This window comes from Caloenas nicobarica, chromosome 1 (genome assembly GCF_036013445.1).
Source record: "Caloenas nicobarica isolate bCalNic1 chromosome 1, bCalNic1.hap1, whole genome shotgun sequence".
Taxonomy (NCBI): Eukaryota; Metazoa; Chordata; class Aves; order Columbiformes; family Columbidae; genus Caloenas; species Caloenas nicobarica.
The window spans coordinates 116200092-116226145 of record NC_088245.1 but is presented as its reverse complement, the minus strand read 5'-3'; positions in this window follow the sequence as shown (position 1 = coordinate 116226145).

The window sequence follows — 26054 nt, the reverse complement described above, 5'->3', positions numbered from 1 at the left end:
TCTGTAAAAAAAAAAAAAAAAAAAAAAACCCACCATGCTTTTTATGTAACATTTAAGATATTCAGGGGTTGGGCCCGGGGGTGTTGTGGATGTGCCCCTCGCTGAAGCCTGCCTCTTTATTTTTGAGCAAAGGGAAGCAGAGGAGAGAGCCATGAGGCAGCCGTAATAAAGACCCCGGCATGTGGCCACAGCAAGGGCTCCTGAGGGCACCACTGGCACCAGCTCAGGGCCCAGACTTTCTGATAAGCAAACCACATTAGCTCCCCAGGATTTCATTTTGACAAAGAGGTGCAGATCCTTGCCAGACTATTAATTTTCACGCGTTAAAAAAGTACATCACTGTCTTAGATGCATGCTTCCAGCCACACATTTTTCTGATAAGGTGGACTGATTTTTCCCTATCTTCACTTACTTATGGCCTAGATCTTCTTGTCTTTGAAGTCTATGGTTTCTATAATACAGGATCAAACATCTTGGCAGCTTTTAAATTAGGAGAATCCTACACTGTTCTTCTAAAAACTGTCCATCCACACGCAGTCATCTGCGTCCCATCCTTCTAATAGACAGCATAATAGTTTTGACTAAGATATGCTGGTGGGAGAAATCCTGTTACTTGGGGAGCAGGGAGGGGTTGAGCCAGTCATTTACAACAAAGTTTGTGGTATAATCAGAAGTTCATCCCTTGACTGCTGGAGACCATGACTTCGGTAGACCCTGTGCAATAACAGCAGGTAACCCTAGTTTTCTCCTTACTATACAACCAAAACAGTTAGGGATAGCATGTCATAGTGGTGTGAGAAGCTCTGGGCACCTGCTTAATTCCCACTGGCACCAGCTAATTGCAAAAGCATGGGAGGTGCCACTCCACAGCTGGTGAGAGCAGCTGGAAGCCTTGGTGCCTTCCCTGACTCCTCTGGGGCTGGGTTTGGCTGCAGTCTGGCATCTGTACAGCAAGGCCTGGGAAACTCATTGGGAGCTCTGCACTCTGCTCTAATAGAGATGCGACCCTTTAATAAAGCCCCATGATGCTGTGAAGAGCTCTGCATACTACATGAGTTTCTTTTCACCTGCTAGGGAGGATGCAGGTTTTATATGAGAAGGAATATCTATTCCGCGTATAAAAAGAAACTAAAATTTGGATATTTAGGGATGTGGCGTACATTTGCCCCACCTTCAGACAGACCTGAGGTGTCCTGAGAGGGACCTGAACCCTCTCGCCTCTTTGCTTTCCCAGCTGCAGCAGCCCATATCCTTGGAGGGAAGGAAACCGGGAAAAGCAGAGGAACAGTGGCCAGGCTGTCCTGAGGAGCTAAGGATCCCTGGCTGCCTTCTATGCTGCTGCTCTGAGCCCAGCCGAATCTACCCAGCGAAACCTGCCAGTTCCTAATGGGCAGTGACACATGACAGCTCATGCCCTGCAGAGCAACCCAGGGAAAGGGAAATCCCAGCACATTAGAATCCTTCCCACCATTACGCTGAGAAGCACGAAGCAACACAGGGGACTGTCCTGTGATACGGCACTGACCTAATAGCATCTCATTTCACAGTGCTGCAACTGTGGGCTGACGGGGAGGGGTGGACTGCCTGGACCTTCGCAACAGATCAGAGTGAGAGGGCACTTGTGGGAGGGATTGCAAAGGCTTTACCAGCGCTGCAGTGCTGCAGCAGGCTTCAAAATGCTGCTGGCACTGGAAAGTGCACTGATGATAAAAACCTGGAAAGGAGCTTCTGAAGCAGCCTCCGTCGCCACAGAGGGCAGGCCATCCAGCCCCCCGCCAGCAGCACATTGTGCCCCAGTTGCAGAGGAGATAAACTGCCTGGATGCCTGCAAAAGCACCTACTCCTGGGAAACGCACGGGATAGCTCTGATTTAGCCACCACCTCCCAGGGGAGGCTGGGATCCCAGGCACCTCCGCAAATCCAGGCTGCAATGTTTTTAGGGTTTTGAAGTTTTGCCGGCCACTCCTTTTCCTTTGTGGCTGTAGATCAGAGAGAGAGCACAGAGAAAGGAGAGGGTTTGTCTAAACAAAGGGCAGACTCGCTGCCCGAGGCATAGCAGACCAGTGTCAGTTTGCAAGGAGCAGTGTGACACTGTCAGGTCACACAGCTAGAGAGTCCCCTTGGGAAGGTGACAGCATTAACCCCTCCCCTGCCATGCAATTCCTATCTTTCATGAAAGCATGCACGAACATAGAGAAATTGAGCAATTGGATAATACTCAGATAGCTGGTGCCTTTTAAGTGACTTCGATAAGATCAGGCAGTAAAAGCAGCAGAACCTCCTGCTTAGAACATAGGGGCACAAAAACATGCCCCAAACAAGAAAACCTGGATTTCAGCTGCATACCTGAGCCTATTGTCAAATGAAGAGTACAGAGTCAGCAAACGTACACAAGAGAGAGCCAGGTAGGTAACGAGCAATGGCTAGTCTGGCAGCCACATAGTAAGACAAAGGAAAGCTAAAATTCATAGCTTGCATTGCATCAAAGACAGAGCTAAGCCAAAATGTGAGCAAGCTGCATAATCAGGTTACCCAAAGTTGTCTTTTACTTCTCATTCTTTAAGTATTAAACATTTTTTTCTATTTAGCAATGGCTATAGCCAAACTGCAAAGCTCATGGGGCAAAAAATGAAATACCATACTATTTTAGTAGAGCATACATCACTAATTACTTTCTTACCTTGTAGAATGTCAAATTACTTGAAAAAAATAGACCAAGCTATTATTAAGTAGAGTGATTAAAGTGATCAAAGGCTCATAACAGCACAAAGAGTATGGCACAGTTGTAGTTTCTCTCTAAAACCTTCATTTCATGATGGAAGATAACAAGAGGCAAGGAGAAACGTAAACATGAGCATTTTGCAAATGATTACGCTGAATTCCAAAAATCATCCCAGATGTGGACTTTTGGATTTAATCTCAAGCTTCAATCTCAAGCTGTGTTTTTCCAAAGTAAGGCAAGGCTTGTAGGAAGAGGTAATATTCTCTCTTCTGACCTTCAATCATCTTGGCTACAAAACACTGTTATGCCATTATTCTAGAGGCTCATCAATATTCTGAAACATAAGGAGATCCTGCGCAGGTTTAAAAGACCAAGAACAACTTATGTGTCAGCATTCAAACCAACCTTCAGATTTTCTTCTAAAGTCTACATAGCCATCCACCTCTCTATCTGGAACAGCAGGATGGATCTCATTACTTAACTATATTTAATATTTATCTTCACAGTGCTACTGTGTGGACTAAATGCTAAGTATCTCTTCACACATTTGGAACAACCTCATGTAAAGGTCAAAGCCTGGACTTTTCATAGGTCCCTTTAGGCACCTAGCAGAACTGTCTGAGCTAGCAGGCTAAATTTTCTGCCTAGTCCATGGAGAACACGCGCAACACAGGAGGATAATTTATTCAGGCTTCCAGCACCATTAACTGGCCCTCAAGACAACACAGCTTCCAAATTTAGACCATGCTCCTATCGTAGGGACTTCCAGTGAGATAGCAAGAATTAGGTGCAATAAACCCAGACATAAGCGACTTATCCAATGTTGCACTGGGAGCCTATGGCAGATCAAAATTTAAACCCATGTTTCCCTAGGTCCTAAACTATTCCATTATAATAAAATTATTTTGCTGTTATGACTCTTGCCTCAGCAAGGTGGTAGATGAGTTCCTCTTGAAAATTTAGGTTTGTCCAAGTTAAGAACCTGCAAGAAACAGGCAGATGAAAACTGTGGCAAATGACAATCACAATGTCCATAAGGAGCCTCCTCTATAGCCCACAGAAACAGGAGAATGTGTGTTGAGTTCAATAGACTTGGAGTGAAACCTATGAACCACCTACGTAAGATAATTGGCCGATTTCATAAAGCAATCCCCCAAATGAAAATTATTTTGCCTGAGATCATTTATCTAAGCAAACAGAGCCAAATAGATACTCAATAGATGTAAGCTGGACTTCTCTAGACACTGTTGCATTAGTTTACAGCAGGACTAAATTTGACCCAGAGTATCTAACAGGATGTTTGATAATCAGGATGTCTTTCAGGGTTCTGGAATGATTCCTTCTGCTCTTGGCCTTGCGTTTCTTCAGCAGATGAAGGGGAAAATTATACAAAGTTTTCACAAAGATTACTGGAAATTCTGGAGAAGATAAGATTAACACTCATGAAATGCATACAATATTGTCTTTGGCATACTCATAAAGTGTTGCAAGATAGAAACTCATTTTTTCTTTGAAACTGAGCAAAATTGAATCACAAGGTGCAGTAACACTATGGTTTGCACAGAAAGAGAGACTGCAAACAAATCAGGATTGAGAGATTTAAAAATCAGTTTGTTAATCAAAAGAACTGTTTTGCTCATTTGCATTTTCTGTCCTGCGAAATGTAATTTGGGAAGAAAGAACAATCCTGTCCTTAATTTATTTATCTAGAAATTATTTTTCATAAAATGTAGGCGACATTCTTATCACACCTCTGTTCATTGCTAAATCATCTGGAATCACTCCTGTCACTCCTGAACATCTCCATCTTTAGGAAGCAGGCAGCAGTGTAGGTGGAGCACGGCTGAACATTCACGGAATCCTGCCCAGGGAGCTTCAGGCTTTCTGTGAGACATGAAGACAGTGGAACTGTCTGAAAACTGTTGAGAAATGTGGGGCTCCACAATGCTTAATGTTTTGGGTGAAGATGAGGAGAAGATGAGAGAGGGATGTGGTTATTAACAGTTTGCTCTCTGTCTAATGTACAGCTTGGCAAATAATTCAGAATTAAGAGAATTCAGACTTTTCCTTGTCCACTGATGAAAGCATGGACACTTTTAGGCATATGACTGGAGACATCCATGTTTCCAGTGTTTACGGCAAAGCATCCCCGTTGCTGGTTGTTCTACTACTGAGAAAGGGAGGGCAATGTTATTTTTCCTGTACGTGCAGTGAACAATTCCAGGAACCCCAGTTCTCCTCCCACTTCCCTTTTTCCCTTTCCTGGCTCCTTTCCTCTGGGATTTGACAACACCAGCCTGAGGCTCTGGGTTACCCCTGATGTTGCTTCTCCCCTCTTCCTTCCCAAACTTGCAAAATAATTAAAAAGTGAAATTTGTGGGTTTGTTTTGCAGAGGAAGACTATTGGAAAAACCAAGCTAGCACAGCTTTCCTGGGGTTTCAGCTTTGGGTGCATCTGCGCTGCTCAGTGTGACGCAGGGCTGTGGTGTGCAGAATGCCCTTGGTGCCCACGCTGTCCCAGGATACACACTGTGCTGCTTGGGTACAGCCTCCTTTCCAGATTTCTGCCAATTTCCTTAAGGCCTGGCCTCGGCAGTGAAAATCTTGAGCTAATTCTGGCCCTAGTTTAATCCTTGAAGCAGTCATCCCACTGGCAGAGCCTTGTGCTGGTGGCAAAAGTAGGAAAGAGCCTGACCCCACAGGAGACCCAGGAGATACCTGAGGGGATGGGCCTGCTCATTCCTCAATACATCTTTCAGGTATTAAAGTATCAGCATGCCTAGAAAGGCTCCAGGAAAGACAAGCACAAAATCTGGATACCCTTAGAAGTGGAAATGCTGGGGTGTGGGGAACGGTGGGTGCCACAAGCGGTCTTGCTGCCTCTATGTGTGTGCAACTGGATCAAATGTCGGACGTGATTTTATATTGCAGCACCACATCATTTCTGGAGGGCAGGAAGAGGCAGCATGGCAGTGAGAACAGCAGGATCTCTGGGAAGGATCTGGTTTTGCTCAGGTGCTTCCTACAGCCCTGGTCTATGTTAAGGCAGAATTTTCCTTCTGTGTGACTGTGAAGCAGGGAGATGTCTGCCTTCCTCGTCACACAGGGAGTTTATGGCTGATTCACAAGGTGAACCGATTCCCCTGATTTCTAGTCTCATGCCCTGGCTGTCCTTCCCACGTGGTTCCCACACACATGCCGGGAATGCAGCCCAGTTTGATCCCCTAACGACCTAGACCAGCGGTGCCCAAAGCATTTTTGTCACTGCTCCCCATGCCAAAAGAGCATGGCATGTGGGCCACTGCCATGCGCAGGGGCATACCTGTCACGTCAGGTCACCGTAGCCAGGGTCCCTGCCAAGTCCCTGCGCTGGGGCTACCACACATGCCACCTACGAGGGTTACTTTGGGTAAGTGTCCTGACGTGGTGTGCAGCCCAGCTGGAGATCATGTCTCCTGGCCTCACAGGTCACTAAGGATCTGCAAGCGACAGCCGGGCATGGCCAACAGCAGAGCGCTGGGCACTGAGCAGCGAGTCTGCTTCGGAAGTGATGTACTTCTGGCTTACATTCACAAATGGAAAGTCATGATGTGGTATTTCTTGCAACAGGGACTTTACAAAAGGTTTTAAAGTTCTATTTGAAACATTTTATTGTAATAAAGTAATGGTGTTGGTGTTTTTCTTTCCCTGATCAAGCTCGGAAGCTGGCAAAACCTAATTTCAATACTTAAATGCGACGCTTTCTGTTAAATGACATAGGAGTGCTGGCTGGAAAGCCCTACAAAGGCAAAAGCTTCAGCCCATGCTACAAGGAATGTTTTATTTGAAGAAGGCAATGGTGAATGTCATACAATCATAATAACTCTGTTTTGCCAGGCATGCACTTAGTTCAGTGTCCAACAGGGGATTATTTTACTGTATTTACATTTATAAAGTCCTGTCCACTACACCTAGGGCTCTTGGTCAAAATTAAGTATAGGCAGCTGCAGCCATACTGATTTATTAAATGACTCCTCTGATCCTCCTTGCCCCTAAATGAGCAATAGCGTTTTCCCCCCGCTACCCCCCCAGACCCCCAGGCACACAAGCAGTGGCAGCAGCCAGTGCACTGCTATAGAATTACAGAATCATAGGAACATTATGGTTGGAAGACACCCTTTAGATCATCGAGACCAACCATAACCTAACTCTAGCACCAAACCATGTCCCTGTGGTCCCAGTGAAGTCGCACTGGGCTCCCCCGACTCAGGATATGGCCTTCAGGCCCTTACCCTAGCAAACAGGCAAAAGAAGGCAGGGCAGCAGGAGGTTTTTTTGCAGCCGTCTTTGGCTCCGTTGCATTTTTTCAGTTCAGTTTCACTCTCCGGCTCAGAGGACTCGTTACCCAACTCGCTAGACGGGGTGTTTTGGGTCTGCAGGGTGCAGCTGCAGACGGCAGATACTTGCATGGCTGCCCAGTGCTCGGGGCCAGCTGGGGGCAAGCAGCGCCTTCACATTCCCACTGGTCCCTGCTGGAAAATAGTGCTGGTCCTGCATGGCCTTACGAGTCGGCATCACTTACTTTCTTATTTAAAGCTACAAATTAGCAGCCAGACAAACATCTTGGTGGCAGTCATCAGTTTCACAGCGAGGGGAATAGAAAACTGAGAAACAGAGAAAAACACTTGGGAAAAGACCCAACAAAACAAAATGTCATATAGGATGAGTCCTAGCTCCCTTTCCACTCACATTGTAATATCACTTAGATCACCATGGCTTCTTAGTCCTATAGGCATGATGAGAAGTAGGTTAGTGTTATTATCAGTCCAAAAATCATGCACAGAATTTCCAAGTGATAGTCAGGACTGCACTGTATGCTCTATGAGAAGGGAAACACAATCCTCATTTGAGAGATGGGTAATGATAGCTGTAAGAGACACGTCTAGGAATTCAGGGCATGGAGCAGGTCAGGTAACCAGTACCACCAAAAAAGTTTATATAGATGTCACAGGGTAAACTCGCTGTGAGTAGAGAGTAGGAGCCGTGTGGCATTAGGAGTATAAGTACTTATAGAAAGATTCAGCATTATGGAACTCTCTGCAAGAAGATTTTATCAAAGCTACAGTTTAATCCAGATCTCCCACATACCTCCTCAGTGCTTAAACTGCAAGAATATACTTGTTTGCTAATTGCAAAAAAGCAACAAGGATCTGTAAGTATTTCTGCCAGTGAGATTGCTCCGTCGGCATAATCAGAGAAACCCTTGACTGGAGGCTTTCAAGTGTCTGGATCAGCTCTGGATTTTGGAGAGCAAGAGCATGTGAGGACGTAAGACTAGTGAAAAAACAAGGGGTAGGTCAGAGTGCTTGTTGCCATGCTCAATTGTGTTTTTCAATGCCCCACCCAGATCAGGTAACTTAGGGAAGGTGGTCCAGATTCGCCTCATGGGTTCTTGAATGCCTCGTATCAGTTTTTGACATGGTGAAATTTCCACTGCCCTCTAGAAAGGCCTGAGTTAAGTAAGGCCTGAGTGTCACCTTGGCACGTATCTTGACTGGGTTGTGCAACCTTTTCTCACACTGCTGCCCTCAGTTCAAGTAGCCTCTTTGCAAAAGCCACTTGTAGTCCCCGAACCACGTCTGTGTATATTTGCACCTTTGATGTCGATGTCCCTTTGTACTACCTCCCAGCCAGGAGTCTCAAAGACCCATATAAATATTAGCTATCAAACTCTCACGCAAGCTCGTGAAGTGGTTTAGGATTTCTCTTTGTCAAATGAAGAGGAGTAAACAGAGGTGTCAAGCTGGTAAGTACTTTGCCCAAGATTAGAGTTGTTTGTGGAACACAACTGGAGGAATAAGGTATCAACGGAAATACAGGGTCTTGCCTTCAAGTCCCTGCCTTTTACTGACAGAGCCATGGTTCTGAGACTGCATGGTCTTCAAGATACCACCAGAGTTCATTCCTGGACATTTCATCTATATGCTTTTGAATCCATGTGATGAAAGGAAACAAGAATTTGTTCCCAGCCTGACTCTGCACTGCTGATGTCTCAGGACCCTGCCACAGCAGGAGAAGGTTTACTGGGACAGAGTGAGGTGTGAGTGAGGATGTGTGAGGACCCTCTGGTGGGTGTGATGATGGGTGGTTACAGTGAACATCGCTCGGCCCTTGCGCCTCGCAGGCCAGGACTGTGCCCATCCCTGTGTACAACCACCTGGGTGTGATGATGGCCCATACTTCAGAGCCATACTGCTGCACATACTATCTACATTACGCTACCTTCTGTCATTCCTGTATGTCAGCGTGCAAACACAGGCGGGGAGGTACGCACAGACAAAGGGAAAATACCAAAAGAAGTGAGCAGAAGAGTCCTCTTGTGTGGTGTGACCACGAATACCCCAGTCACCTGCAGGCACATTAGCTGAGGCTGCTTTACCTCTCGCCCCTCCTGATTGTCCCCTTGACAGCCAGGTTCCCCTGTGCCCTGCGTGGGAAACAAGGGCTGAAGGTGCCCCCCAGCAGGCAGCTTGCCACAGCTATCAGCTCATCTCCCTCGACAGCCTTCACCTGTTGTCTGCTTGGCTCTCCCGTCACTACCGATAGCATCCCCACCATGACCTTGAAATCCTACTCACAAGTGCCACCCTGTCTCTTAGCAGCGGGAAATCAGATTTTCCTTCCCTCAGCACCACTCCCTGCATTTTCATTTCTGAAGAAAGAGACAGGGAGGGAATGAAGTTTTTCCCTCTGCAGCAGTGACTCTATTTTCAGCTGTAGCCCAACAGATTGCTTCGCTCTTCAGCCTTATCATCCAGTACGACCTTAATGCATGCAGCTACATAAGGTTAATATTAGTAACTGATATCACTGGCACCGCTGGCTAGGAGTTTTAACCCTAGATGAACCAAAATCTCCTCTATACCACATCCTCCGTACGGTCTAGGATTTCAGGTGATATAAGTTATTATTATTTTTAGAGTGTTTTTTTGCAAAACAGAAAATACGATAAGTTTGTTATGTCAGAGGAAGACAAAGAGAAAAGTCAGCTGTTCTCTAGGATCAAATCAATCAACGTCTTACCATGCATGGAGTGACTGACAGCTCTGGCCCTCTGGCATTGTAATTTATTCTCCAGTCTCATCTCTTTGACAGTATTGTGTGTCATGCTTTTAAAAATGTATATATAGAACCAGCTAGACGTTATATTTAGTGCAACTGTAGGTATGGAAGCATTTCTTTTTTTAGCTTGTCTCGGTACAAATATAGAGATAGGAGAGAATCGAAAGGCTTCTTTGCACCTCTCTCCTGCATGTCTGCGAAAACATCCCCTGCGTTTGGCAGTGTGCCCAGAGGAGTCTGCAGAGCTGCTCCTGAGAAAGGGCTCTTGGAAGAACAGGTCGAGGAACAGTGAGTTTACAGGATGTTCCCAAATTTCAGCAACAACCCCAAAAAATCTCATTCCAGTGAGGAACAAAAATGTGGTACAAACCAGAAGTTTTTCAAACCCTGGAAGTTTTCCAAACCCTGGAAGTCCAAACAGTCTTTTTTGACATTTTTGAACCTATTTTGAAGCTGTGACAGTCACTAGGGATGCACCAGTGGATAACTGTGAAACCCCAAAGGGCTGAACACCCCTAAGTTGAGCACCTGCTCCAATGTAAGCACCCTCTAATTCAGGATTCTCCAAATGGACACTTTCAAGATTCAGCTGGACAAGATGCTGGGCCACCTCATTTAGATTGTGTTTTTGCCAAGAAAGGTTGGACCAGATGATCCTTGTGGCCCCTCCCAACCTGATATTCTGTTGTTCTATGAAATGCACCCTCCTTAGCAGGTTGGTCCTGGAAGGGAAGTGCTACCAACTTTGTGAGACCCTCAAGGCTCCCAACCATTCTGGACCAGTTTCATCCTGGTAAAATGGGAAAACTGGGGAAACTGGGCAGCTCCAGGGCATGGATCTGAGCACCAGGAGGAAACTGGAGATGAAAGAGCCCACTGGAGACCATTGATGTCCCAGCTGTATCCCCACAGAACATGTCTAACCACGCAAATCCACATTTTCCATGGAAAAGTTGCTCCAGGCAACTTGGTTTCAGACTAGGCATCAGAGAGACCCTTGGCAGAGAGCTGCTGGCCGCAGAAGCCAGTGTCACAGCAAGGGAGCAGGCAGAACAGCGTGTGGGTACTGGTGGATGAAAGACTGGACATGAGCCACCCATGTGCACTTGCAGCCCAGAAGGCCAATTGTATCCTGGGCTGCATCAAAAGCAGCGTGGCCAGCAGGTCAAGGGAGGTGATTCCATCCCTCTGCTCTGCTCTGGTGAGACCCCACCTGGAGTCCTGTGTCCAGCTCTGGAGCCTCAGTACAGGAAAGACATGGACCTGTTGGAGAGGGGCCAGAGGAGGCCACCAAGATGATGAGAGGGCTGGAACAGCTCTGCTGTGAGGACAGGCTGAGAGAGCTGGGGCTGTTCAGCCTGGAGAAGAGAAGGCTCCAGGGAGACCTTATTGTGGCCTTTCAGTACTTAAAGGGGGCCTATAAGAAAGATGGGGACAGACTTTTTAGAAGGGCTTGTTGTGATAGGACAAGGGGCAACGGTTTTTAATTAAAGGAGGGGAGATTCAGGCTAGACATGAGGAAGAAATTTTTTACACTGAGTGTGGTGAAACACTGGCCCAGGTTGCCCAGAGAGATGGTAGATGCCCCATCCCTGGAGACATTCCAGGCCAGGCTGGATGGGGCTCTGAGCAACCTGATCTAGTTGAAGATGTCCCTGCTCATGGCAGGGGGGTTGGACTAGATGAGCTTTGAAGGTCCCTTCCAACCCAAACTATTCTGTGATTCTATGATTCTACGTGGGCATCCCCAGGGGTGCGGGGTTCCTCACCAGCTCCCAGCTGTTCCTGACAGCTGCACCCCACTGACTGACAGCAACTGTAACCACTGGAAGTCCTGAAAAACAGACAAATTTAGTGGGTACATGGACTTTTTGTTGGATCTGAACAGAAACCTCTGCTCTGGCCTGAGGAATTGTTTGTGTGTACCAATATACCTGTTTTTTCAGACTGTTATCAGCTGGTCTGATAAAAGGTGTTACATCTTGCACTAGTCCATGAGGAGTATGGACATATGAATAGCAGGCACATGAACAGCCTATTATAAATGCACCATAAAAACAAACACTTGCATTTTTCAAATCCTGTTGTCCATTTATAGTGTGGTTTTCCATTTTTTCATTTAGTATATACTGGTCTGTCCATACATAAGCACAGCCATTTGTACTTGACAAATCAGTTAGCACAGATCAATTAGCACACGCTTTTTCCTGTGCAAATATATTTGTTCCACAGGCAGTTGCATATCACAGACTGGTGACACCTCCACAGCTTATTTTAGGAGCTGAAGGCAGGTTTTTCACATATTGACCTCAGACTTAAACACGCACAAAAATTCTTTGCTCTTAAACTCTCAGACCTTGTTTTTCACGCTTCCCAGCAAGACAGAGGGATAAAGCACACACAGACCTTAAAAGTGTATTTTATAACCATTTGGAAAGTAATAAAATCTTTTGCTTCAAAGCAGAGATACATAATCCATGTGCACTTGCCCAGAGATGATCTGAGCAGAGCTCCCACAGGGCTGAGGCCAGGGTGATGGACGCAATGTCACAGTCTGCTTGGAGAAGGTGGTGTTGGTATCCTGGGTATCAGTAAGGGCTTGCAAGTTATTACATCCCTTGCTCAATGGGTAAGAGAGATAAGGAGCACTTTCAGAAGGACCTAAACACACAGGGCAGTGATAAATGCAAATCCCTTGTGCTCTGCACAATGCAGGTAATGGATCTTCAGCAGCTTCTCCCTGGCAGGAGGAAGGTGCGATCTGGCTGACCTCGATCCAGGAGGACAAAACACAAAAATATGTAGGAAGCAGCAGCTGCAAACAGGGAGAGATGTTTTGGGGTCTGGGATCTCAGAGGCATGGGGCTGCCCTGGCGGCAGCCTACGGGGTGGCAGCAATTCGTCCAAAAGCACCCAAGTAGCAGAGCACGCATTTATCTCCAAAACAGAAGTAAATCCGGGGACATGCCCCGTGGCAGCCCTGGTGTGTTGAACTGCCTGTAGGCAAGGCCAACCACAGAGGCAGCCTCTCACTGGGGAGCAGAGAGGAGAAGCTGCCCCAGCCAGCTCCCGGGGCTGCCATTGCTGAAGCGACAGGACAAATGCCCCTGGGACAAAATGAGATGCTGACAGTTCAGGAACTGACAGCCTTGGGTCTAGTCCTGCTGGGATCGCTCTTTGCAGAGGTCTGAATGCCTGCAGTGTGCTCTTTAAAGAAATATTCTTTTCCCTGCCATTTTTCAACCTTGAAGGATGCATAATCACCACTGTTTGACGAAGCTGCTTGTTAATTATGCTTACTGAAAGATATTCCCCCTGTGTCTTCTTGAAAGACGTAATGCTGTCCCACAATTCACAGCACAGCTCTAAACTGTGCAGAAAGTTAAGGCAAAAATACCACCTTTCCCAAGGTGTTAAATGACTGGCATGGTCTTGCATACTTAGTGTAGTATACTCTGTTCCCCTCTCTGCCACAATCAATACCACTCTGATTTCTTTATCATAGATGATGGGGGATGGAGATGAGTGATCCCATTCATATCTCAGCTTTGGCATTTTGATTCCCAAATAGCCCATTCACTAGTAGCATAAAAATAATGTAAAAACAAATACATCAAATAAATGTAGCTTGAAGACATCTCTATTACAACCCTGCTCTGTATTCTATAAGCGAAATATGTACTGTGCATACAAACACCGGGGAAATGAAGGGATGCAGGTATTAACACTGACATATCAAGCGGTTCCTTCATGAGACCATATTATCTATGCAATCACCTACAAGTATTTACATTTCATGAATGAGGTTTTCCAAACAGCACCTCCAGCCGTACCACCTCATGCTGTTCTTGGATGAAGTTCAAGCAAAGAACGAGGCCAAATCAGCACTTACAGAGGATGTTTTATGAAAGACGCAGCTGCAACAGGAAGCAGCCGGTGCTGGTGACTGGGGGGGGGTTCTCCCTTTTGAGGTGGCCCAGAGCTGGGTGGCTGTGGCAGCGAGAGCCCTGTGATGCTGGAGGTAAAGCACCATGTTTCTGGAAGACATGGAGCAACACCCAAGACAGAAAAGTCCCCAGGCATAAAAATAGTGGGCAAATCCTTAGGTGGATTCAGCCTCAATCTTTGGCTACAAAATCGGGTGACTTTTTTTTTTCTTTTCATGTTTTGGTGTTGGTTCCTCTGAACACAGTTTAGCATAGGAAGGCCTTACAAACTATTTGCTAACCCTCATCTTTGGAGCAGTTATGGCTAATTTGCCACTCACAGGGTGCAGCTGGTGGCTGAACTCACATGGCATTTTTACAGCCTTTGCTGGATGAAAAATGTGTTAAGGTGGAAGAAGGTTTTAAAAAGCCACCCATTCTGCAAATAGCCTCGTTCTATAGATATGCTGACCAAACAAAACAGCATTGGCAGTTCAGAAAGTTTGAAAAACACCATAATCAATTAATGGATTTTTTTCAATATCGAACCGCTCCTAAATCCTGACCACTAGTTCAGATAGGGCACTTTATGACACTAATAAAACAAATTGCGGTGTAAATTGTCCCAGCATCAGTTCAGCATGTTGCCTTCTAGTACCAGACTGACTCCAGGCCTTTGCTGTGTCCAGACTCCAGCACAAGTTACCATTTTACTTACTTAAATTTGCTCTGCACTTCCAGTGAGACATGTGTCAGTTCTCTACTTCTTCTCCGAAGTCGTCGTGGTTACATTTGCTTTTAAAAAGTGCTGATTTCATTGAGTATAATTTACAGGGTAAAACAAAAAAAAAAGCCCTGTTCTTTTTAAAAAGTGAAGTATTTGGGAATGAAAGGTGCTAATACTGTAAAAATTATTAACCTATGCCCTGATATTCAAAGCAGGAATCCACATTGTGTGCAAGGACAATGTATACGACACTGTATAAAAATGTGGCTTGCATTTTTATATTTTTTTTTCCCACACACTGACAAGCAGAGCAGGAGGTGGCTGGGACATCCATGCAGGATGTGGGAGATTAGGGCTAAACTCCTGCTCTGCCCAAGTGAATGTGATCCACTGCTCCCACCTTTTACTAGGAGAGGTTCTTTATCCTTTGTCTTCCAGGTGCGCTGGGCTGTGGGTGCTCCCTGCCAGCAGTTGCAAACCTCTCAACTACTTCATGGCAGTGGGAGAAGTGAGTGCACATGTGAGGCTAGAGAGACACATAGTTAGGCTTGGTAAATAGATAGACATAGTCCAAATGGAGAAATAAATGCTTTTGGCATTCATCTGTATGTGTCTCTGAGCACACCTCAACTTCTGGAGTTATTGTGCTGCAGCCAAGGGAGCAGGGCCATGGAGAAGGTTTTTCTCTCCAACTGTAAAACCCCCTGAGGCCCCTCTGAGGTCACTTTTTCCAATGCTTCATCTCCAGTGATAGGTACAACCACCGGTCAGGGGGATATAGCTGCTGGCTGAGGGTAACAGGAGGCTTCAGGACATGCCCTTCTGCCCTCCCTCAGTCCTTTCCTGTGATGCTTAGGGCAGAACCACATTTTATAGATACCATGTTAGCATTGGAGTCCCATGTGAACCTGTGCCATTGGTATCTAGCTTCCTCAGAGGCAACAGTCCTGGAGCAAATTAGTTGCAGTGCGTTTCCCAATGGCCAGCTGTCTGGGCATTATCCAAATCTCAGTGAGTCTCTCCATTGCATTTTGTTGGCTTTTGAACCAGAGCCTTCCTGAATTTTTTCTTCAGAGCACCGTTATGAGCTCTGCATTTACAGCTGAACCTTAAAATGCCTGTAAACTAGGACAAAAAAAGCTCAGCTTAGAAAGCAGTCCTTGCTAAAAAAAAAGAGCCATGAGTACATACACGAGGCTGCCATGTAATGGGCTCATTTACAAGGCAACGTCCTGTTTTGTGGATTATTCAAACATCACAGTTCCTACAAGAGAAAGGGAAAGCTCAGTCCATCATACTTGTGATACACACTTAGATTAATGTTAGTCACATAATTATTCCTCTTTAAGGAAAGGATCTGTAGATAAACTCCAGCTTAATATAGGACATGGTTCTGCTGGCATCAGATATTGGAACTTCCACAACAGGTAGAACCAAGTATTTCTCAACTATTAAAAAACCTCAAGCCAGGTCAAAGGGTATAGTTATGTCACAAGGGACACCATTATATTAGAAAAATTCTGAGTTAAACAAGATCACCTCATAGTAAGTTGGAAGTGCTTCCCATTTGTAAGGTGAGAATTTGCACCAGTCCAGGTAAACAGCAGAGCTGAGCCTTGGGAGAGTTTATGGAATCACAGAATAGAATCACAGAATCATTTGGTTTGGAAGTGAGCTTTAAGATCATCGAGTCCCACCATCACCTAACTCAGGCACTAAACCATGTCACTAAGAACCTCATCTACATGCCTCTTAAACAGCTCCAGGGATGGTGACTCAACCATTTCCCTGGGCAGCCTGTTCCAGGGCTTTACAACCCTTTCTGTGAAGAAATTTTGCCTAATGTCCAGTCTGAACCTTCTCTGGTGCAACTTGAGGCCATTTCCTCTTGTCCTATTGCTTGCTACTTGGGAGAACAGACCAACTAGAGAGTGAGAAGGTCTTCCCTCAGCCTCCTTTTCTCCAGGCTAAACAGCCTCAGTTCCCTCAGCTGCTCCTGGCACTGCAGGGTCTGATCCAGACCCCATTCATGCATTAGGAAATTCTTCCTCACCTTCCACAGCCACGGGAGGAACTGAGAGGATGGGAATTAGTGTCGTGTCGGTGCCAAGATGTCTCACGGAAATATCCAAAAAAATCTTGTCCAAAACCAAGACAGGTAATGAGGGTGATGAAAGCTCACTAATTTTACATTCCTCTGGGTTCTTTCTCTTTACCTACCTCAGGTCTGTGTGCCTGACTGATCTGTCTCCTGGACCATTGTTTTCCATTTTGACCCTCAGGCTAGCATGGAAGAACTTCTCATGGCACAGTGGTACAACAGCCCTCTCTCCAGATCTTCTGCTTCCACTGTCCTCTGGCCTAAATTGCTCCATAACTTCTGGACAAAGACCTGGAAGGGTGAATTTTACTCACTGCTGGTAGTTTGTGGAGAACTAATTCACGTAGCGTGCAATTCATGCCTTGTTCACACAGCCAGAGGGTGGGAAGAGGTCTGAGCAGAAGTTAAAATCAGCCTCCTGGGTGCCACAGCAAATAAGAAAAGTTAGCACACTCCCACTGACACCCTTGGGATGTAGGCACCTGGACAGAAAATTGACACATCAACCACTTACAGAGTGTCACAGTATGTATGGAAAACTGGTACCTATGAGCATTTACAGAATTGCATGAATAGGGAAAACGTTTGAATGATACATTGCTGTGCAGGTGGCCACTGTGTGGGACTGAGACAGTCAGCCTCCTGTATCATGATAATAGTGTTTTGTTAGTAGTTTTATCATCTCCACCTCTGCAAGTGTTCTTCTGTGATTGCCCCTTGGTGAATCACAGGGTCATTTCCAGTCCCTGGCAGTATGCTCACTGCCTTAAAATGAACAGGGAGACTGACTATGTGTGGGAAAACAATGCCCTGAAAGGAGGAACTGGGAGAAACCCACACCCTCATCTTTCTCTGGAAGAGCTGGAAAATAGCCGTTTCCTAAGCTCTGGGCTAGGTGGACTGGGGAAAGGAGGAAAGGTCTGAGAGCACTGACTGCGCTGGGCCCCCTGAAGATGGAGGGCAGAGCTCTGACGTGGCGTCTTTGGTAGTGATGCTAATGAGTGCATCATGCATGGGGCAACCAAGTGTTGAATAAGGGACAGAACTGGGCAGGTTCTTTACGTCTACCTCTTATATGGGAGCTAAGAAATCATGCAATCGCTTCCTCAAACAAAGATTTGCAGTCAAACTGCGTTCGTGTCAGTTGAAGGCAGATCACAGCCTCCTGAAGGACTTCAAAGATAAGATAACAAGCGCACACACAAAAAATGCGGTCCGCCTTTAATTCCTCTGGAGGGTCACTAAAGCACTGCAAAGCCAGCTCTGGGTCGAATGTGCTGGCTTGCCCATAGCTCTTCCAGTAAAACATAGCTTTCTGCCTGCAAACCTTGGTACTTAGAAAAGCAGAGGTGTGTGGAACAGTCCTGTCTCTGGAGCAGGGGGGCAAATAGCATCTCTGGATTGACACATTTATGCCTGCTATCTGCTCTGCCTGGAGACCACATGGCTTGACCTGCACCATATTGCAATGCAGAAACTGAGCGTGGCATACAGGGGCAGAGCAAAGTCTCTGCATCAGCCTGATATTGCATTCCCAAAAGCAGCCAGGGGTGGATGGGGTGAGAAGGAGTAAGAGAAACATGGCAAGCAGAAGATGATCTGTCTCGTTGCCACCTTCTCAGCTTCTGGGACATGTGAAACTTGAAGGACTGTCGGAGCTGGAGCTTGTAGGTGAAGCCCTGTGCCCTGCAGCACCAGTTAGTCCATCTTCCCAACTCTGGCCAAGTCCTGTTGAAACCTGTTTATACTGGGGGCCTCCATGTTATCTGGTGGCAGTGAGTTCCCCAGCTCATTTACGTATGGTATAGGAAAACATTGCTTTGCATTTGTTTTGAATCAACTGCCTGGTAATTTCAAAGGAGTTCCCATTCTGTCCTATCTAATTTGGAGGATGTGTGCCTAGTGGCTAGACCACAGGACTGCATCTCTGAATTAGTTCTATTTTCATCTCTGTCATTCTTCTAAAAGAGCAGGTATTATTATTCATTGGAGTGAGTTTCACCTTCAGCCAGCTCAATTAAAATCACCCCAAGCAAATAGTGATCTGGACTTTAGACTGAAATGACATAGTTGAGATGAATGTTCCCTGTGTACCTGCAGAGAACAGGTAAAAACTAAATTAGGCAATAAAGGCAAAAATTCTATTTTAAATTTCCAATGTCTGGATCGATTTGTGCAATTGAAACTGCTGCCAACATGTTACGAAAAAGCTTGTCATACAGCAGTAGACCCTATTATATAGCAGAATGCCTGTAGTTACAGAAAGATACGACGAGATCCCGCATGAAAGGCAAAAATGTGTAATTTCTAAAACCAGCAATTTACATACTGACCTAAGAACCATCTATCTATTGAGCTGTTGTAATTGTGCAGTTTGCTATTTCTATGGACGTGTCTTCATGTCAGTTGTTGTTTGCTGATGAAACAGCACAAAAATCTTGAAAAAAATTCAGCTAGACCAAGGAGTGCTTCCCAACCTGCATTAGCAGGTGAGTAACCAAACAGCTGAGAGAGGTTCGTTCGCAGGTATAAAGCTGCTGCTCAAAATGAGAAGTAGTAAGTGTCCGCGTTAATTACAGTCTGGGGCACATGCTGGTACCGCGCTCACAGCCCAGCGTTAATGGGATTTTTTTTGCCTTCTTTCAGAGGGAAAAATCTGCGAGGAATGCCAGGCAGCCTTTCTGCAAGGGGCCATTTGCATCCAGGACATGTACAAATCTCTTTACATTTATTTAGAAACTAAGGCAATTAAAACACCCCAGGCCCCTCCTATTAGCTCAGAAACATCATTATGAAGATGCTTATGCCACGGCGGCTTACTACGCTTAGTTTACTGGAAAACTGGAAAGCTGCATTTTCAGCCATTTGATCAACAATTTCCTGAGGTTGCTAATGACTTGCAAAAATCTGCCCAACAGTAACAACCTCAGGGAGACTCTGTTGTCTCGCCTGAGAACGCTTATTTGTTTTCAGAATGAGAAATTTAATTAGGCAGGGTTTTTTGGCGGAGGAGTTCATGCCTTGCGCCCTTGAGCAACAAGCCCTGTGTGACTGTCCAGCACCACCCAGGAGCCCCAGCCTTGGCAGACCCAAGGACCAACCAGGGCAAAGGAAATTAATCTGATTTTAAACTGTTTCTTGCTGTGTTTTCTCCCTTCCCATGCAAGCTAAGCAGCTGAGCTCACCCCTCCTTTGGAGTTTACCCCCGTATGCACAAACAAACCCATGGGCGCAGGCGCAGAGATGAGGGACAGCCCCCAGGACAGGTGCCACCAGCATTCCTGAGAAGTTTCTCAGCTTCTGCTGTCCTAAAAAAACCACACTCAGGAGGCACACTTAGGAATCCCCGAAGACTCTCCATTAAGTCACTAATTGCTGGTAATTATTGTGAGGATGATTTGTGAGCGTTGGTTACGTGCTTAGTGCTCAGGAGGCTGCAGAGCAGTGCCAGTCCCCAGCCAGCGGCACTGGGGACTGCCAGAGCTGCAAACTGGATCTCTGTGCTGGAAATAGGTCACAGAAGTCCAGCGAAGCTGGTGAGGGTCCTGGAGCACAAGTCTGGTGAGGAGCGGCTGAGGGAGCTGGGGCTGTTCAGCCTGGAGAAAAGGAGGCTGAGGGGAGACCTGATCGCTGTCTGCAACTCCCTGAAAGGAGGTTGTAGCATGGAGGGGGTTGGTCTCTTCTCCCAAGTAGCAAGTGACAGTCAAGAGGAAATGGCCTCACATTGCTCCAGGAGAGGTTTAAATTGGATATTAGGAAAAATTTCTTCACAGAACGGGTTGTTGGACATTGGAATAGGCTGCCCAGGGAAGTGGTGGAGTCACCATCCCTGGAGGCATTTAAAAGACGCATAGATGAAATTTTAGGGACATGGTTTAGTGCCAGTGTCAGGTTGATGGTTGGACTTGATGATCTTAAGGTTTTTTTCCCAATAAAAATGATTCTATGATTCTACAAAATACCACCAAAAGCATCTCCTGCAGTAGGCAGTGGCCCCTCATTCCAGGCCAGCCCAGGAGTGCTCAGCAGGATATGGCCCCCCAGGACCATGGGGTAGGGAGGGACATGGGACTGCTGAGAACACCTCATGATGGGTGAAGTCAGATGGGGAGAGGGGAACTGGGTGTTCAGGTCACCCAGATATCCCCTCACTAGTTCTGGAAACAGTTGTGCTCTGGCTCTTGGAAAAGCCACGTTCTCCAGCACCACAGGGTGTTTTTCTCGGCAGAAGCAGAGGAGGGGAATGTAATGATTATCTGAACAACATTAATAGCTTCTTCTCTACGTATAGTTTCCTCACAGGAGACCCAAGCATGCAGACGATTACAAGATTTATACGATGCATGGGCTGTCCTTTTTTTTTTGGCCTTTACATTTTTTTCCACCTGAATATCTTTGCTTTGGTTTGCTCCCTGTAGAAAACAACCATTTTTGCCATGACTGGTTGCACTGCACTCTTCCATTTCCCTCCAAGATGTACTTGTAGGTACACTCCCCAAAGTATTTTAAAGACAGGCTGGCACTGCAGGGTACTCTGGGTCTAAGGAGAAGCTGAAAACAGATACTTGTTTGGGTTTTTTTTCTGGCAGGGTACAGTGAGCCACTGGAAATCTTCCCCTTTGTAGGATAAGAGAGATTGTTCCTCTTCCTCTTGAGTGGCAGAGTAGCACATGTAGCTCCTTTCCCTGCAAAGGGAAAGCAACTGCCTGTAGGTAAGTGCCCCCAAACTCAGCTGCTCCTCAGTCAGCATCTGCCTACCAGCCTCCATGACCCCATCTGCTGTTTTTTGGAGAATGGTTTCTCTTAAAGCAAGTGTTGCACCTCTCCTTCCTGGCTAAACAAAATGGGCTAAATCAGTGATGGCACCTCCTACAGAGCCCCTTATTTAGTGTGCTGTCAAAAAAAATTGTGTCATTTTTGCACAATTTTATTTCACAGCGTAATATTAATAGAGAAGGAGAGGGAACTTAAAAAATCAGTTGCAAACACCATGTTCTGATGTAAATGAACATTCTTCAGCATCATTTGCAAATCTGCAGTAGAGCCTTGTGCATCAGACTGCAAAGGAAAACTGACTGGGGGCCTGGCTACAGAGGGAAATCTAAGTTCCGTTTCCTTTTTTTTTTAATTTTCTTTTTCTACACTTCAAACTGAAAGGGGAAAACCAAGCTAATAACATGCAACCGAAAGCTAAATTAGATATTTAAAATTCACTCTGTTAAGTTAGGGAAGTCATTGCTCAACACTCCAGAAAGGAGATACTTAAGGTCCACAGCTCTGAACCACACCAGGGGATGTTTCCCTGCAACAGATCTCCGCGAGGAAGCTCTGTGCTGGGTTCTGCCCTGTCTCTGTCTCCTGTGCAAAAGGAGTGCAAACCAGAGACATGCATTTCCCGCTCAGCTCGTGCAGCCATTAGGAACTGATTAACAAAAGGGAAATGAGCCAAGATTATTTTTAGCCTAACAACATCCCTCTGAAGTTCACAACTCCACAACACATTGACCTACAATGAATGCACACCTGAACATAGTCCAATACAAAATTCCCTTTAAAAATCACAGAATCACAGAATCACAGAATGTTAGGGATTGGAAGGGACCTCAAAAGATCATCTAGTCCAATCCCCCTGCCAGAGCAGGAACACCTAGGTGAGGTTGCACAGGAAGGCGTCCAGGCGGGTTTTGAATGTCTCCAGAGAAGGAGAATCCACAACCTCCCTGGGCAGCATAGAAGTGAATGCAAATGTCTATGGGAGTTGGAAGCTCTGCCTCCAGGCTACTGTCTGTCTGTCAGGGCAGCCTCTGTGCCGTACAGACTGATCACTCCCACCAGAAGTAATTCAGCAGGAAAGCTTTGCCTCACTAGACAACCCCTAATTTTCATATCTGTTACTCAGGCATCATAGCAACAGCCAGAGTGAGATTAGGCAGATACATAGACAGATGTTTTACATTGCCTTCTAATGACAAAAAAAGGGCCCTGGAGGGAATGTGTCGCTTGCCCCAAAGGAGGACACGAAGGGTGACACACCCGTGATAAGGGAGTAGCTCTGTGGAAAAAGGAGATGAACTCGCTCCCCATGAGTAACTCGGTAGCTTCTGCTTGCCCACTTTGACTCCATGCTTGTGGAAACTTTGCTCTAAATAGCAAAATATTACAAGCCACGAGGCTATGCAGTCAAAATGCTCTTTTTATACATCAAGATTTTCACTGAACTGTCTTAATAACTTAAACAGATGCTACAAGGCAGCTTGTTGAGATATCTCCTAAGCTTGCTATTGAAAGCCCATCACACGCATCGTGGACACAAAAATGGGGAATTGCAAATGGCCTGGTGGGGCTTTTTCCTGCCTCTATCCATGTGGCAGGTCGGCTCTGTCTTTTCTCAGGTGCGATGAGCTGTTGCGGAGAGAAAGAGAGCAGCTTTGCCTTGAACCTTGCAGGACAATTCGTTGCCTGAAACAATTCACCACGATACAACAAGCTTTGTTTAGGAACGGATATATCCAGGCAGGAGCCTTTAGAGACAATAAAGCATCTGTTTGACTTCCTTAAGGGATTAGCTGTGTGTAGATCATTTATCCCTGCTCCTGCTCCCCCTCCTCAGCTCTCACTATTTGTATTTTTTTGCTAAAAAAAAAAAAGTCTCCTGCTCTTCCATTGGCGAGCAGCTTGGGACACATTGCCTGGAATCTGACCTCAAAGTAGGGTGGGATTTGAATCCGAGATCCACTCAGTTTGATCTCACAAGGACTGCTGCACTGCACAGCTTGTACTTCCTTAGTAAAAAGGCATGCCTTCAAATCTGTCCTTTTCAGAGGCCTGTCTCCGTTGTCAGCTACCATCTTTGGAGAGAAAGATCTAAAATTAGAGAAAAGCTGCCCTCCACTGCTGGAGAATACTGCTGCTGTGACACATGAAAGCCGGAAAAAAGCTTCAAACAAAGGTCTTCTGCTTAGGCTCACGTAACAAGCAAGAAAGGCTTTGGGTCTCTCCTGTTCAGACTGGCATTTGTGAGGATCTAATTTAAATAGGCAGCCACAGCCCAATGCTTATCTTTGTCTGCCTAAGCGTTTTTACTTTGCCTGTCATCATAGGTGCCATTATTTTGATGGAAACCTACAGATCTGAGTTTTTTTCTTTTAAATACCTTTCCTAGAAATCCTGAGGGGTACCAGGAGACCCTACTCTTTTTGATAAATCAGTGAAGAAGAAATCCTCCAAGTGGAAACAGTGCCTTGAATTTCTTTGTATGCGGTGATTGTGATGAGGTGTGGACACCATGGAGGGACCGAGATGTGGCTGCAGCCCTGGAGACGTTTGTGTTCAAACCCGTGGACTTCATCTGGACCCAGGGTGTCCTCAGGAGCCCCAGAAACCAATTTTCAGTGGTAACACCTGGGGATTAGGCATCTGGGGTTGCCTCTGGTAAATGCTGCCACATCCCTCCTGACCCCACTGCTGCTCCTGCTGCTGTGGTCTCTGCGCATCACTGCATCCCTCCCGTTAAATAGTGTTTTCCCATTCCGGAGGGATTAGTGGGCCTGACAGGGTTAAAGCTGCTCTAATGTATCATGGCATAACAGCCCAGGTGGTGCCCGGAGTTGGGGAGCCCTGGTGAGACCCCCTCCTTGTGGCAGAGGCAGGAGGAGCCGGTGGCACATCAGGGCAGGTGAATCGAGGTGAGAAATGAATGCAAATCTCCTGCTACCTAGAGGCAATGAAGATGCTATGAGAGAGCAAGATTTGACTGGGAGCAAACCAGTGTGATGGTTTACCTTTTAATCTGCGTGTTTTACCATGCCCCAATAATAATAATAATAATAAACAATAATAAACCAAGTGACTTTAGTCGCTAAGGAACTGAATGGAAGGAGCGAATGTCACACCAGGAGAGCAGGAAGGAAACAGGACCAAGGGAAAAGTGCAGAAAATGCATGTTTGAGGAGACTTTGCTTTCTCACAATTACAACAGATATCTGCAAAACCATCGCAAGCGTGAGATGCCTTTGGAAGCCCCTCTTCCACATTGCAAATGCAGGTGACACCGCCCCTGGTTTTCATCCTCCGGGCTCTCCCTGCAGCAGGGACACGGCAGCACCAGCCGTGTGCGTCAGCACCGCAGGCTGCCCATGGGAAAGGCTCTTGCTCAGATTCTTTTCGCCACAACAACACACAATGGCTGACTTTGTCATGTGCGACACTCATGACTGGCAAAAACAGAGGCTTCAGCGCACTGCAAATGGCAACTGAAGCACCAGCGTGTTTCCCAGACCCTTTCAGATCCCCGCAGCTCATGAGACAGCATGATGACAGGGGAAAAAACCAAAACAACAAATTAATAGCTGGGCTGTAAGTGCAGGTGATGCAGGCACGCTCAGTACCCCACAGGGCACAGAGCAGGGAAGGTAGGTTCCCATGGGAGAACGAGCCTGGCATCTTAAGTTGGAGCAGAATTTGATTGCCAGAGTTAGAAGGGACTTATTTTTCTCGGGCAGGAGTGGTAGAAGTTTGTCTTCTTGAACCAGTAAAGTGTAACCAGGATGGCTTGTCATCACCTGGCATCACCCCAACGCTGGTATTACTCTTTGTTCTGCAAAGGGATCGGCTGAAGTTATTAAAAGGCGTGGCTAATTGTGTGCAGCCAAAAGTGCATATACTTTTAGCATCAGCAACATTTTAGGCCTGGTTTGAAAGCCAATGAAACCACTGGGAAACGATTCATTTACTCCCTTGAGGTTTCTCCTCCCAGACTGACCTTATGGGAACAGTCCCACAGGAACCCAAGCTGTCGGCGGAACATGTCTACTTGCACACTATGTAGATGGAAAACCAGAGCACATTGCTTAAACTGAGAAACCTGAGTACTAGTGAGTCCATGTTGCTCGATACGGTATTCCTGCCATGCATGACTCTGGAGGATTTGCTCCAGAGCCTTGCCTCATCCCTCTCTTACTTCTCCTCTCTTATGCTTGTGGAGGTCTGTCTGTCACAAGCAAAACCTCATTCAAAGTGGGTTATCTATTTTAAGCCAAGCTATTCAGATCAAGTTCTTAGGATGTCCACTGATTAAAATACCTGATCCCTAATCTCTGCTTAGCCTCTGACTTTGCACTTGACTTAAGAGGGTGTGATCCTGTGCTGCAGGGATGACTGTGGACACAGCCCCAGGTCTCCAGGCAATGAGCCAGGTCAGCAGAGCAGGAATGAAGAGGGAAATGGGCAGCTGCCCGAAACCCGTGGGTCTGAGGCACGATGTCTGTCTGCAGGCAGGACCCAGGTGCTGAGAGCGAGGTGCCTCCATGGGGCAGTGGGTATTGGCCTTGCCTGCCAGGCAGCACACGGGCTTACTGCACAGGGCTGCTGCCGGGAGCTGCCCCGGCTGCTGGCAAACACAGCCAGCTCTGACCGGCACCATTTCTAGGAGATGCATCCCAGCGGGTGTCTGTGTCTCCTGATGGCTCCATGCATGGC